Source organism: Xiphophorus couchianus, chromosome 17, assembly GCF_001444195.1.
Source record: "Xiphophorus couchianus chromosome 17, X_couchianus-1.0, whole genome shotgun sequence".
In the NCBI taxonomy this organism is placed as follows: Eukaryota; Metazoa; Chordata; class Actinopteri; order Cyprinodontiformes; family Poeciliidae; genus Xiphophorus; species Xiphophorus couchianus.
Window position 1 is genome coordinate 5428373 of NC_040244.1, and position 13233 is coordinate 5441605.

General features: G+C 37.6%; 1 long non-coding RNA gene across 2 annotated transcripts in view; it reads left to right on the plus strand.

The window, feature by feature from the left end:
• Positions 1-3441: 3441 nt before the first annotated feature.
• Positions 3442-13233, plus strand: part of LOC114161168 (uncharacterized) — a 36145-nt gene continuing 26353 nt past the window's right edge. For both annotated transcript variants that reach the window (XR_003598951.1, XR_003598952.1), the window contains exons 1-2: positions 3442-3891; positions 6587-6683. This is a non-coding gene — a long non-coding RNA (uncharacterized LOC114161168). The remainder of the gene's footprint in view (positions 3892-6586; positions 6684-13233) is intronic.

The window sequence follows — 13233 nt, forward strand, 5'->3', positions numbered from 1 at the left end:
GATAATTCAGATCTAAATTATACATAACACACTTCAGACCAGATTCATTTGATTTGACAAAACTGATCACATGGAATTGGTCATTAAGTTCCATTTAAAGGGAGCTCATTGTGCAAAATTGATGTTTAGCACATTTTTGTTCTTCCATTTGCTTTTAAAACATCAGAAGAATTAAAAGCACACCTATCTGTTTTTTTGACAATAGGTTAATGTTTTTAATGTAAACCCAAAAACCTCCCGATTGGTGAGTCACAGTCGACAGGCACTGTGGCATTACTTACTAACCAATACCTGGCAACCCAAGGTGAGCTCCAGCACGCTTGCATGCGCTGTACAATGGCTGCTGGAAATGACAAGTGTTTTGTTGTCGACTTACCATCCAGAAACTGGTTGCTGCTTTCTTGTTGGTAGTGCAGGAGGCTCCACTTCTGCTTTTCAAAGATGTACAGTTGTACAATTGCACATCAGTACTGACCAGACTGAAATGTCATTATGTAAAAAGTAACAAACATGTTTTGTATAAACCGTAAACCTATCCTAACCTGTTCAAATTAGCATAGCAGGTCACATTTAAAGCTTTTCCCCTATGAGGTACCAATGTACCAATCTTAACTGTCAAACTAATACTTGTTTTATTTGGGTTTTCACCATGTGTGATGGTTTGTCCCTAAAAAAACCTTTTAGACCAGGATTCATCAGTATTTTTCAGATTCTATCTAGCAATGTGTGTATGTAGCTAGATCTAGCCACCATATTTCATTTAGCTAGCTCTCTCCACACACACACACACACACACAGACCCCCCCCCACACACACACACACAACCATTCCTACAAACACACACACCCACCCACACACACACACACACACACACACACATATATATATACAGTACAGACCAAAAGTTTGGACACACCTTTTAATTCAATGAGTTTCCTTTATTTTCATGACTATTGACATTGTAGATTCACACTGAAGGCATCAAAACTATGAATAACACATGTGGAAATATGCACTAAACAAAAAAGTGTAAAACAACTGAAAATACCCCTTATATTCTAGTTTCTTCAAAGTAGCAACCTTTTGCTGTGATTACTGCTTTGCACACTCTGCATTTTCTTGATGAGCTTCAAGAGGTCGTCACCTGAAATGGTTTTCACTTCATAGGTCAACCTGCCCTGTCAGGTTAATAAGTGGGATTTCTTGCCTTATAAATAGTCATGAAAATAAAGAAAACCCATTGAATTAGAAGGTGTGTCCAAACTTTTGGTCTGTACTGTGTGTATATATATACACACATCACTTTGTATTGCCAACACTGATGGCAATACAAAGTAAAAAAAGAAAAAATCGACTTAATTATAAAACTAATCAATTAAATGGATAAAATGACGCAACAGATATATATATATATATCCACCCTGGACCGATCACCAGTCTGTTGCACTGTATATGTATGTATATGTATTAGCATATATATATGAAAGGTTTTAGTATTGCATGAAACATTCAATGCAAATAATAAATTGCTTCATTATTTCACTATTAATGCCACTGCAATAAACCAACTGATATTTTGCATAATACAGAGAACTTGTCACATTATAAATAGGTTTTTGTTACTTCAATTTCTGACTGAAATATATAATTCTGTGCCATCTAGCAGAAAGCAGAAATACACAACATATTACAGTCTTGTTGTGACTGTAATATGTCACACAACATTATGATCATAATAATATCATTATTATGATCATATAAATATCATAATAATAATATTATTATCATTTAGTAATAATATACTTTTACATACAGTTTGGAATCCTTCAGCAGAATAACTACAATAAATCCACCTGACTTTATGTAGGTGTGTACATTAACATGAATTATGGCAGAATCTATGGACTGCAGTTTGTAAAGTTACACAGTAAAATATTTACAGCAAAATTTGTTTTATTTAGTCTTTAGAAGAAACAAATGTGTTCATTTTTCAAAGTCATTTATTCACCATGTTGTTTATACGTTTATAAATGTCATAGCTCCAAACTACATATTTAATTTGCAAGCAAAATATTAAAATATTTTTATATTTAACTTGCAAATTAAATTTTAAGTTTAGCTAAACACTGTCTGCATTACAGTGTCACCAGAAGACCATGAACCAATGCGAGGAAGTGCCATTACTTTTTTCACCTGAACACAGACAAAACTAAAGTAATAATTATTTTGAACCCAAAGAGAAATGACCTAGAGTTCAGTTATTACAGGCTGAAACCAGGATGTAGTGATGGACTCACATCTGAATGTCAGAGACACATAAAGACGGTTTCAAAGTCGGCCTTCTGTCACCTGAAGAACATTTCTAGGATTAAAAGAATAAAAAAATCCCAAAAAGATCTTGAGAAACTAATCCATGTTTCTGTTTAATTGCATTGATTATTTCAACTGTCAGGGGTATTTTTAATTCTTCGGGGTTAAAGGTCAGACCTCAAACTAATGCTAAACCAAATTTTACGAAATGATCCATGGGAAAGTGTTTCATTTTTCCAACTGTAGTTTTGTTTCTCTTCATAATGACCTCTGAGCATCTACGTTCTCTTTGACCGACTCTGATCTGACATAAGCCCAATCAGCTCTGTCGTACTCCAAAGACGCGTCTACAAAATGTGCCTTTGTCCTGAAGACGATTGTTTTGACGTATTATTCACAGCTCCCATTTTTAGGGTTGGGTCTCTGGTCTTAAAAGGCAGCCGAGTCCTTACAGTATGTGCACTCACACAAGCAGAGAGCCAGTATCCACTGTCAGTGTGGATTAAAGACACGCCGTCCCGTCCTGTGGTCGGCCTCGCCGCGGGGCAGTGAGCCTCAGTGTGACGAAAGCACCAAAAAAAACAAACACAGGGGGAAAGAAAAAACAAAAAACAAAGGGCAGGCTTATGTAAATGATGCACAGGCCCAGAGGACGAGATGCACGTTCATCCATCTGAGCACACTTTAAATACACGACTTCATAACGTGGTCTTTACCAGAGAGTCACCTCTGCAGCTTGAGGCATCAACAGCACCAGTCTGCTCCTGAATTCCTCTCAGTGACTTCACCTTTTCTTCATGCCAGTTTGATAGAAATAACTTGTATTAGCAGAGTGTTGAATCACTGTGAGCATCATCCAGGGTGACGCTCCTGCCTCTCATCACGTTATCAGGGGGTCTTTACGGCCTCAGATTTGACAGAAATAGGTTTTGGTCCAGTTTGTTTTATTTTTAGCTAAAACGGGAAATAGTTTTTTCGCTGTATTAATTTATTCTGTGTATCTATTTCATAATTGTAAAAACATCCTTTATTTTTTTGCACTGTTTGCAGGTTTTGATCATCAGATATTGCAATTTTTGGGATGGAAGGAGGATTGACATGCAGCCAAGTGAGGCTGGCAGGCAGGTAAAGATGTCTAAACTCTAATTAGTGTGGAAATAAATGCCAAAACTAAAGGAACCAAAGGAAGAAAAAAAATCATGTACATATGGGGGATGACTAAACTAAATAAATAAATATATGATTGCATATTTAGCTTTCTGTTGTTAAAATATTTCTTCTTGAGGCAAGAAATGCTGATCTATTTGCCCTCCAATGTATTTTGATCAGAGTGGTGACTGGGAAATAAAGTGATCAATGTATAAGAAAAAAAAAAGCATGTAAAACTGTGGAACAGGCACAGAAATATATATTTTCTATATTTAAAATGTATATTTATACTTCATTTTGGTCACTTTAGCGGTTTTACTTGTGCTTTCCTTTGGCGTAATTCCACATGCAGTCACTAGAGGGCGCGGGTGGAGTACAGTTCGCTTCATTCTGAAATGCTAACGGAAGCGCTACGTGTTTTCACCTGTTCTGGTCAGTACAAACTCTTCAAAAACTTAAACATTGATATATTTTGAAAGATAAAATTGTTATTCAGTCATTGGTTGAACAATGCGCCAAATGAAACGGTTTATGAAGAGAATAGCGAGATATTCTGTGTGCTACGCCATGCTAATGCTAACGGAGATTATGTGTTAAATAAACAAAGTCAGATTCAACAAAAATTACTACATTTATGTTGGAACTTTATTTATTATTAATTTAAAATACAAATTTCACACCACAAAACAATTCTAGATACTTTTTTTGTTTTTGTATAAACACGTTTTGGTGGTTTAATTCATAAACAGAAGCTTTATTGTAAAGAAATGTAGTGATGGGGTGAAAATGTATAAAAAACAATAAGCCAGAATTTAACTGTACACAAAAATATTACTGTTGTTTTTGCTATTAATCAGACGCTAATTTAATTAGACAGGATTAAATTGAGCATTCCACTCACCATTAGTGTACACTATTCATTCTCAGCATATTGATTATTTTATTAATGCTGCTACTGATTAAAACAGACTATAAAATTGAGTTCAAAAATATCTTTGCTGCATATTCCCACAAACTCCTACCCCCTTTTTCACAATATGAAACCATTCTTACAAATGTAACTTTGACATATAATTTTGAACAACCATTAGTTTCCATCCCACAGTGTTTCCACCGTCCTAGAAGCTTTTATCTTCTGTTTCATAAATAAAAATAATTCAAAAATGTATCTATTTGTCCTATTCTCCGCTGTAACAACAGGTTTATTTGAAAACACATGTTTTATGTAACTAAATCCAATTAAATGCAATAAATACTTTTTCTTATCCACTGTAGGAAGATTTTAAGTTGTCTGTAATGTTTTTGGCCTAATTAAAAATAAACAGCCTCTCTCCTCTGCCTGGGGCTTGTATCATTCCTGAATTATAGTTCAGGACACAAAAAATCATTCCAATGGTACTTAAATGAAATGAAAACTGGGATTTAGAAGATAAACTTGATTTAATTAAGTGACTTCTACACTTTTTGTTTTGCTACACCTGATTTTACTGAACTGAAATTATACTGAACTTTATTAAATGTAATAAACTGAAATAAGTTGGCTATTTTTCTTATTCTTCCATGGCACAATATAAACAAAAGTGCATTTTCTTGTGTACAGTTTGTATAAACTGCCCCCTGTTGGTCATAATAATAAAAGCAGGACTAATGTGTTTAATTTGCTTTATTCTTAAAGTTTTATACAATTATCTTTTTTAATTTTTGTTATCCCAAGTTGAGTATTTTTTTATCAGTATGAGTTAACATTTGGGAAATTTTAGGTATATTTAAAGTCAAAATGAAAGTTGTCTAGTTTCAGATTTTTAAAAATTTGGTGTGAAATTCCTGACCTCCAAGCTGCAGAAACCCATGCCGCTTCATCCAGAAATTTCTCACCTGCCTCCTTGAGTTTCATTTTCCACTGGAGTGTTCCAACTCTTACGTCGACGCATTCAGGCGAAGAGAGGATGAACCGAGCCAGACGGGTTCCTCCAACACAAAACACCAGACAGCAAAGCAACAAGCGGTCAACCCGATTGGGTTTCAGGTCTTCCTGAATCTGCAGCCATATGGACTCCCAGCAGGAAGCCCAAGTGGCTCCCAGAGAAGCAGAAAGCTTTATTTCTCCTCTTTGGGCTGCCTCCTCTTTATTAGCTTCTTACTGACCAAACATAAACTCATTATCAGTTTTAAAAATGATGACATTTGGACACAAAAGAAGCTCTAAGTATTTAATTTGAAGTCAGGAGCTCCTCCCAGACTCTTCTTTGTTCCTCTTATGTATCGCATGATCTTATGCATTTTTAACATCCCCACTTTCCTGAGCAGACAGTCGACTGTATAAGAGTCTGTAAAGGGAGACGGAGTGCTGTTATCAAAATATCAGCCGCTAAAGAGCCTCAGGTAGCCGATGGAGACCAAAGCAGAGCGAAAACAGGGAGGGGAAATCTTTCCAGCGGAGCGGACTTATTTCTCTGATCATTAAAACGTCATGATGTGCTCTAACAAAGAGTTATGCAATTTAAACAAGATCTGATTTTTATATCTTCACTTAAGTTAGGGGTGGACGACATAGACTTAAAATTTTATCACAATATTTTGTGGTACTATTGTGATAACGATAAAAGTGACGATAAGAACTATTTACTCCTTTTTTAGGTAACTGTATGGCTTTGACTGCATGACACAACATATGAGAAAGTGTCATTATTAATCCATAAAGTCCTGTAATTGTTTTTTAGGATTTAGTGTAGATTAGGAATATATCTGAAAATACATTTATGTGTTACTGCTTATTTCATTGGTTCTTCAATTCTGTATTGAAACCGATGATTTCTTTGACACTAAACTTTTACTTTGAACCCATTTTGCGATAATTATCTAAATGGTTCAATTCGAAAACAAATGTTATCCTTATTACTCAGCTCCACCCAAAGGCGTCCATGTTAAGCAATTCTGCTCCAAAATATTCTTAATTTTAATAAAAAGTTTTACAATTGAAATTGATTTGTTTATGCTAATAGGTGACAGAAAAATAATGAAGTTATCACTTCTTCTACGTCTCTGCAGAAAATTCTGTTGTGTGTTGTAGAAAACAACGTTTGGCCTTTGAAATATAGAATAATCTGATCTGTTCTTTGGATTTAAGGAACCCAAAGCGGGGAAAGGAAAACACTACACAGCTCGAACAGGAAGTTAGCAGCCAAAGCGACAGCACCTGTTGTTTGTGAGCAAAAGTTAATCTGGTAAGAAAATCTTTTTTTCTGTTCTCCAGCAGTAGAAAACAACTGCTAATGTCAATCAATAGCTGGTTGATCTAATCTCAATTAGTTTTCTCTGTTTTACACGCTGTAATTAGCTTTAGCTGTTTTTTTCTCAGTGTCTGAGCCAAATGACTGCAGCTCTTTGGACCAAAAAAACCACATATTCAAACTTGTTTAGCTTATGTGAACTTACAGACTGTCCTTGGGATTTTGATTTTACATTGCTGTTCAGTGAAACTATAGAAAGCAAAAGTGAGACTTAAATAATCCCTGCATCGCCTGTTCAGACACAGTAGGATATTCTGGGGAAAAAGCAACGTCTATTTAAATTCTGCCTGAATTTTTCTCAAATTACTGTCTTTGTTACAAGCAGTCGCAAGATGGGAAGCACTAAGTCTGTCACAATAATCAATAAATTAATTAATCACACGATAAATTAAAACCAACTCAATAATTTCCATCTGCATGATTTATTATTTTTCTCTTTTTACCAAAAACTGGATGATAAAAGTCTTAAGTCTGGTGTTCTGGTCAAATTTTTTATGGACAGTTTTGTTTACAGAAACTTCATAATTCATTTTATTTGTTGTTGCTGTTGTTTGGTTTATTTATTTAGGATATTTATTTAATGCCTTGCACTTCCAGTGTTAAATGTACATTAGAATTTAAAGTTGAAGAATGTGTTCTTGCATTACTTTACTTAAAAATGGTCTCAATTGGGGCAATTTATTGTCCAGCAAAATTTATACCGACAAAACCGAGGGAGCACTTTTAGACATTCTTGTAGAATGCCAGTTTACTAGATTACCTTTTTGTATAAATCACCAAATGAATCTTCAGCTCATAAAGTAAAAATAAAGCAGGGATCAGTACATGAGAGTGATGACTCTTACAGTTAATGTGAGAGTAAAAAAAAGGAGAAAGGACAACAAAACCAGCCTGATTAAAGTGTAATGGAGAGCTGTTTGTTGGTGTTTAAATCTGTCTATAATTAGCATGTCTGCCAGCAGCAGCTTATCTCTTGTCCCTGCATGTGATTTTCACATGTCTGCTGCTCTGGCCACATCTCAACGCGCCACCTGTCCCCTGATGGTCATGTTAGGACCGTCCTCCTCCCCCTCGAAACATCTTCATCCTGAACTCTTTATGCTTTCACAGTTATAAACTTCTCATCCTTTATTTATAGATTCTGGGAAAAAAAGACAAAATGCTGATAATTATTATGTGCATTTACAAGACATTTACCTGATAAAACTTAGCAGTCAGTGGCAGTCAGTGTTGCAACAATCTGAGGAGGCTTCTGACTGAAGACTCTTGAAATATGACAATCCATCCTACATACATTTGAACTGATCCTATAAGTCCTACAAATGTAGTTTAAAAGTTTCTGTCTCTTAGCAAGCACTGCTTATCCACCTCATTTGCTTTTGTCTCTCCTTTGTGAATCTCTGTCTGGTATTTATTTTATTTTGCATGTTTGAGAAGAAGGTCCATTAGTGAAGATCTTATACAGAACAAATTACAAATCTTTAGATTTCTCCATTTCTCCATCCATCCATCCATCCATCCATCCATCCATCCATCCATCCATCCATCCATCCATCCATCCATCCATCCATCCATCCGTTCATTCGTTCATTCATTCATTCATTCATTCGTTCATTCGTGCCTATCTCCAGCATGATGCATTGCTGTTTGTCCTGTATGTCTCTGTGTTGCCCTGCGACAGACTGGCGAACTGTCCAGGATGAACCCCGCCTCTCGCCCGGAACGTAGCTGGAGATCTTTAGATTTATTAAATAAAAAATGCACAAATGTTTTGGGAAATATTCCTGAATAAAAATCTTCACAGATATTTTTTCTTTAAAGTTTTATGTTATACCTGTTTGCTTTGTTTAGACCTTAGTTTTTTTGTTTTTGGTAACTTTGAGGACTTTCCAGAGCAGAGTGGCAGGATGTCACGGGCCGGTGCGGTTCAATGGGCTATTTTATGGTCTTTGACAAAATAGACTCAATAGTTTCATAATCCTGCTAGTGATAATAATTTGATGATGATGGCTTAAAATATTTAATATTTCCTTACTTGTACAACTGGTAAAGTATACCTTAACAAGATGCTCAACATTACTCATTAAATTGTTTGTGTTCAAGTTATCATTAAATATTACAACTTTATTCTCGTAATAAAAAAAATCTTAGCCTGACTCTTATATCCATCCATCCATCCATTTTCTGGTCACCCTTGTCCCTAATGGGGTCGGGAGGGTTGCTGGTGCCTATCTCCAGCTACGTTCCGGGCGGGAGGCGGGGTACACCCTGGACAGGTCGCCAGTCTGTCGCAGGGCAACACAAAGACATACAGGACAAACAACCATTCACACACACACTCACACCTAGGGAGAATTTAGAGAAACCAATTGACCTGACAGTCATGTTTTTGGACTGTGGGAGGAAGCCGGAGTACCCGGAGAGAACCCACGCATGCACAGGGAGAACATGCAAACTCCATGCAGAAAGACCCCGGCCGGGAATCGAACCCAGGACCTTCTTGCTGCAAGGCAACAGTGCTACCAACTGCGCCACTGTGCAGCCCTCCTGACTCTTATATTTATTGTAAAATTGAACTGAATTTAATGTCCAAATAAATAGAAGGTGTAAAACAAGATGGTCGCCCTGGGCGTGGTGACATCACCAGGGTGCGCTGATTTATTGGCCAGGCGACTTATCTGTGCTGATTTCCTTAATTTTGGGAGATTGATGATTGGTCGTACATGTGATCAGGGGATCTCCACCTGGTCATGTCTGAATGTTTACAGTCACCCACTGTTACCAACTCAGCGACTTCCTTTCTACATTTAGCAACATTTCAGACAAACAAGAAAATGGTATCGGCCAAAATCAGAATTGGCATTTCAGGCTTTTAAAGATTGGTAATAGGCGAAGGAGTGCATTGTTGAAAAACCTCCAGATTTTCCAAAAATTCAATCTTCAAAAAACAAATTAACAAAATTAATTTATTGCCCACTTGAAGGCAATGTATTTGCTAATTTTGGTGATTTCCACACTTGTCTTTCAGCTGCTTCTGATGAAGTTGTAGATGCTATTGTTGTTTTTGGTTCATATTTTTCAGCAAACGTGGTTGTAGACGGACATTAAAAGCTAAAATGTGTGTGTTGTCCTGAACGGCGCTCCACCCTCCTCCGTGACGTTACGTAAGGGGAGTCACCTCCTCTGTCAGTCTTTTGGTTCATAGCCCCCCTCCCTCTTCTCACAGTAGATTAAGTGCAGCAGAGAGGGGATTTGGGAGGCTACATTTCGTTAAGGCGACCCATCGACAGCCCATCATGCTCATCACCAGCAGTAATGTAAAAATATGTCATGCGGATTTCTATTTTAAGGCCAGAAAATCAGCTTATTTATCCAGAAGCAGGAGAGAAAAAGGAGAGAGTGGAGCCGGCTCACTTTGAAAAAGCTGCTTGAAACCTTGAGAGGGGAGAATGAAAGTGGTTGTTAGAGGAGATGGACAGAGAGAGAGACGCAGGATTCATCCACAGAGGGATGGAGGAAGAGAAAGAAGGGATTCAGATAAAATAAAGGAGGGAATTATCACAACTTATTCAGAAGAGAAGTAGAATATTCTGATTTCCAAACAATAATTCACCTATTTATTGATCTGATTAACTTACCCTGAATGCGTCATTCTGACCTCTACTGGTCATCCAACCAACCAACCAACCAACCTCTATGAGTCCAACCAAGCAACGAATAACCAACCAACCAACCAACAAACAAACCAACCAGCCAACCCCCTAGTCCAACCAGCCAACCTCCTATTTCAACCAACCAACAAACAAACTAACCAACCAGCCAACCTCCTAGTCCAACCAACCAACCAACCAACCAACCAAGCAACGAATAACCAACTAACAAACAAACCAACCAACCAGCCAACCTCCTAGTCCAACCAGCCAACAAACCAACCAACGAATAAGCAAACAACCAACTAACCAACCGACCAACCTCTGTGAGTCCAACCAACTTACCAATCAGTCAAGCAACCAACCAACCTACCAATCAGCCAAGCAACCAACCAACCTACCAATCAGCCAAGTAACCAAGCAATCAACCTACCTACCTCTATGAGTCCAACCAACCAACCAGTCAACCTGAGTCCAATCAGCCAACAAACCAACCAAGGAATAACCAAGCAACCAACTAACTAACCGACCAACCTCTGAGTCCAACCAACCTCCCAATCAGCCAAGCAACCAACCAACAAACCTACCAGCCAACCTCTGAGTCCAACCAGCCAACAAACCAACCAACAAATAACCAATCAACCATCCAACCAACCAACCTTGTATGAGTCCAACCAACCTACCAATCAGCCAAGCAACCAACCAACCTTTTTGAGTCCAACCAACCATCCAACCAACCAACCAACCAAGCAACCAACCAAGCAAGCATCTGTCCCTCCATCACCCCCCCTCCCTCTTTCATTGGAGAATCTATGGAGAAAGCTAAAGATTAGTGTGATGACTCAGAGCCCTTCCACTCTGAAGCAGCCAATTAGCTTCTCAGAAATCATAAGAATGGCTTGAAAGGTGCCCATTTAATTTTCTGCCCCACCTTTTGAGAAAACAGTTTTTAAAAAATTTGGTCTTAACTGTATAAACATAAACACCAATCTGGCATAACATTATGACCAAATGTCTGAACTGTCCCCTTTTTGCCGCCAAGCAGCCCCGACTGGTCGAAGATTTCATTCAGTCAATTTTATCACAGCACACATAAAATAATCCAGATTAATTAGTGTTAACTGTCTAATTAAAAGTGAAGACTCAGTCACTTCCTGTTCTACTCTGAACCTCATAGTTTAAACTTGTTTAAAGATCTTCCAGTCCTGCAGAGAAGCACCCGGTCAGTCTTCTGGCGCGAGGACAGCAGGGCTAAATGATTGATACCAAACAAAGCTCTCTAAAGCAGCCCTTTAAATGATGGATGATCGTGAGGTGCAGCCAACACAGACAGAAGGATCGGCACGAACTCTTGGGTTACAAGGTGCAAAGTGCAAAACCAGACAGCTGATTTAGACACCCGAGACGCTGCATGAGAGGATGTCAGGAGCTAAAGGTGGCAGGAAGACGAGCAGAAAGGACAACACCTTGGAGTCAACGTCGGGTCAGAGCTGAATGGGTTTTTGAGGCCCTTTTAGGAAATGTGTTTCGTGTATAATAGTTTGATACATGACCTTTCTTGATGCTTGTGATGGAAATTCAGATGATTCTGATAGGATGTGGATCAAGCAGACGCTTTTCTTTTTTTAGCCTTTCTCTTGTAGATTTTTGTTTGTTCTTGGGATTATTTGGCATAAAATCTGACTGGAATATTTTGATATATACACGACTCATGGTTGCGTAAGTTCTCCAGGTGCAAAACAAACCCAACTAGCCCCGTACCACAATACCTGAGAGCGGATATGAGGTTCTTACATGCTCTGCATTCAAATTGTTATGAATCTCATGGTTGATGTTAGTCTTTTTTTACAGGCTTTGTACGGGTGCTTAAAATCCTTGAAAATGCTTGAATTTCAATTAGGCGCTTTCAAGATATCAATAAACATATTTCTGTAGAAAAGAAAGTAAAAAACACAACAACAAATTTTTGGTAAAGCAATTCCAAAATGTGAGGGTCAAACACCAAAAGACTGACTTATATGGAAGTGTACACATAATTTAACTTTTTTATACATACAGTATTATGGTGTTGATTTAAACTCTAAAACATTTTCTAGAACATTTTAACATTATTTTAGATCTTTAAATACTTGATAAAATCCTTCACTTTGTTATAGTTGGGAAACTTAATGGTAACTGAAATGACACTCCACAATTTACCACTTTTTGGGTTAAAAAGTGGAATTTTGAAAACATTTAATTGGAATTTGGGAAATAATAAAAAAACAATTTCACAATGATCTAAACACTTTTCTCATACTCCTACTTGCTGCAGATTAGCAGACTAAGAAAACTTGAAACGCTTAAGATATTAGTTTGGCTTTCACCACCACCTTGTAAAGTAAATCCTCAGTAAACAAGCCTGTTCTCCTCTGATTCTGTACTTTTCCTCTTTCCTTAAATAGAAAGCCTCCATATGTTTGGTTGTCTACCTCCTCCTCTGTCCTCCTGTGGATCTCCCTGTGCATCCACCCACACTAACCCAACATGCACTCTGCTCCAGGCTGCCGCTCCTTTCCACAAACACAGAGCAGCTCTTCTCGTTTACAACACACTCCTTTACAGTCCAGCCTTAATGTGATTCACACAGAGCAAAACTGGGAAAATCTACATATTTAAAAAGAGCGGAGGTATTAGGGTAAAAGGAATCTGCACTGTCCACCCTTTCTTTCCTTCTTTCTTTCTTTCTGCAGATATGACAACCGTCTGGTTGAAGGTGATATTTTTAGAGTTGTGTACTTCTGTGTTTTCAGGCTGAGATGATGCTTGTAGTGCAAACCCAGAATGTGATGGAT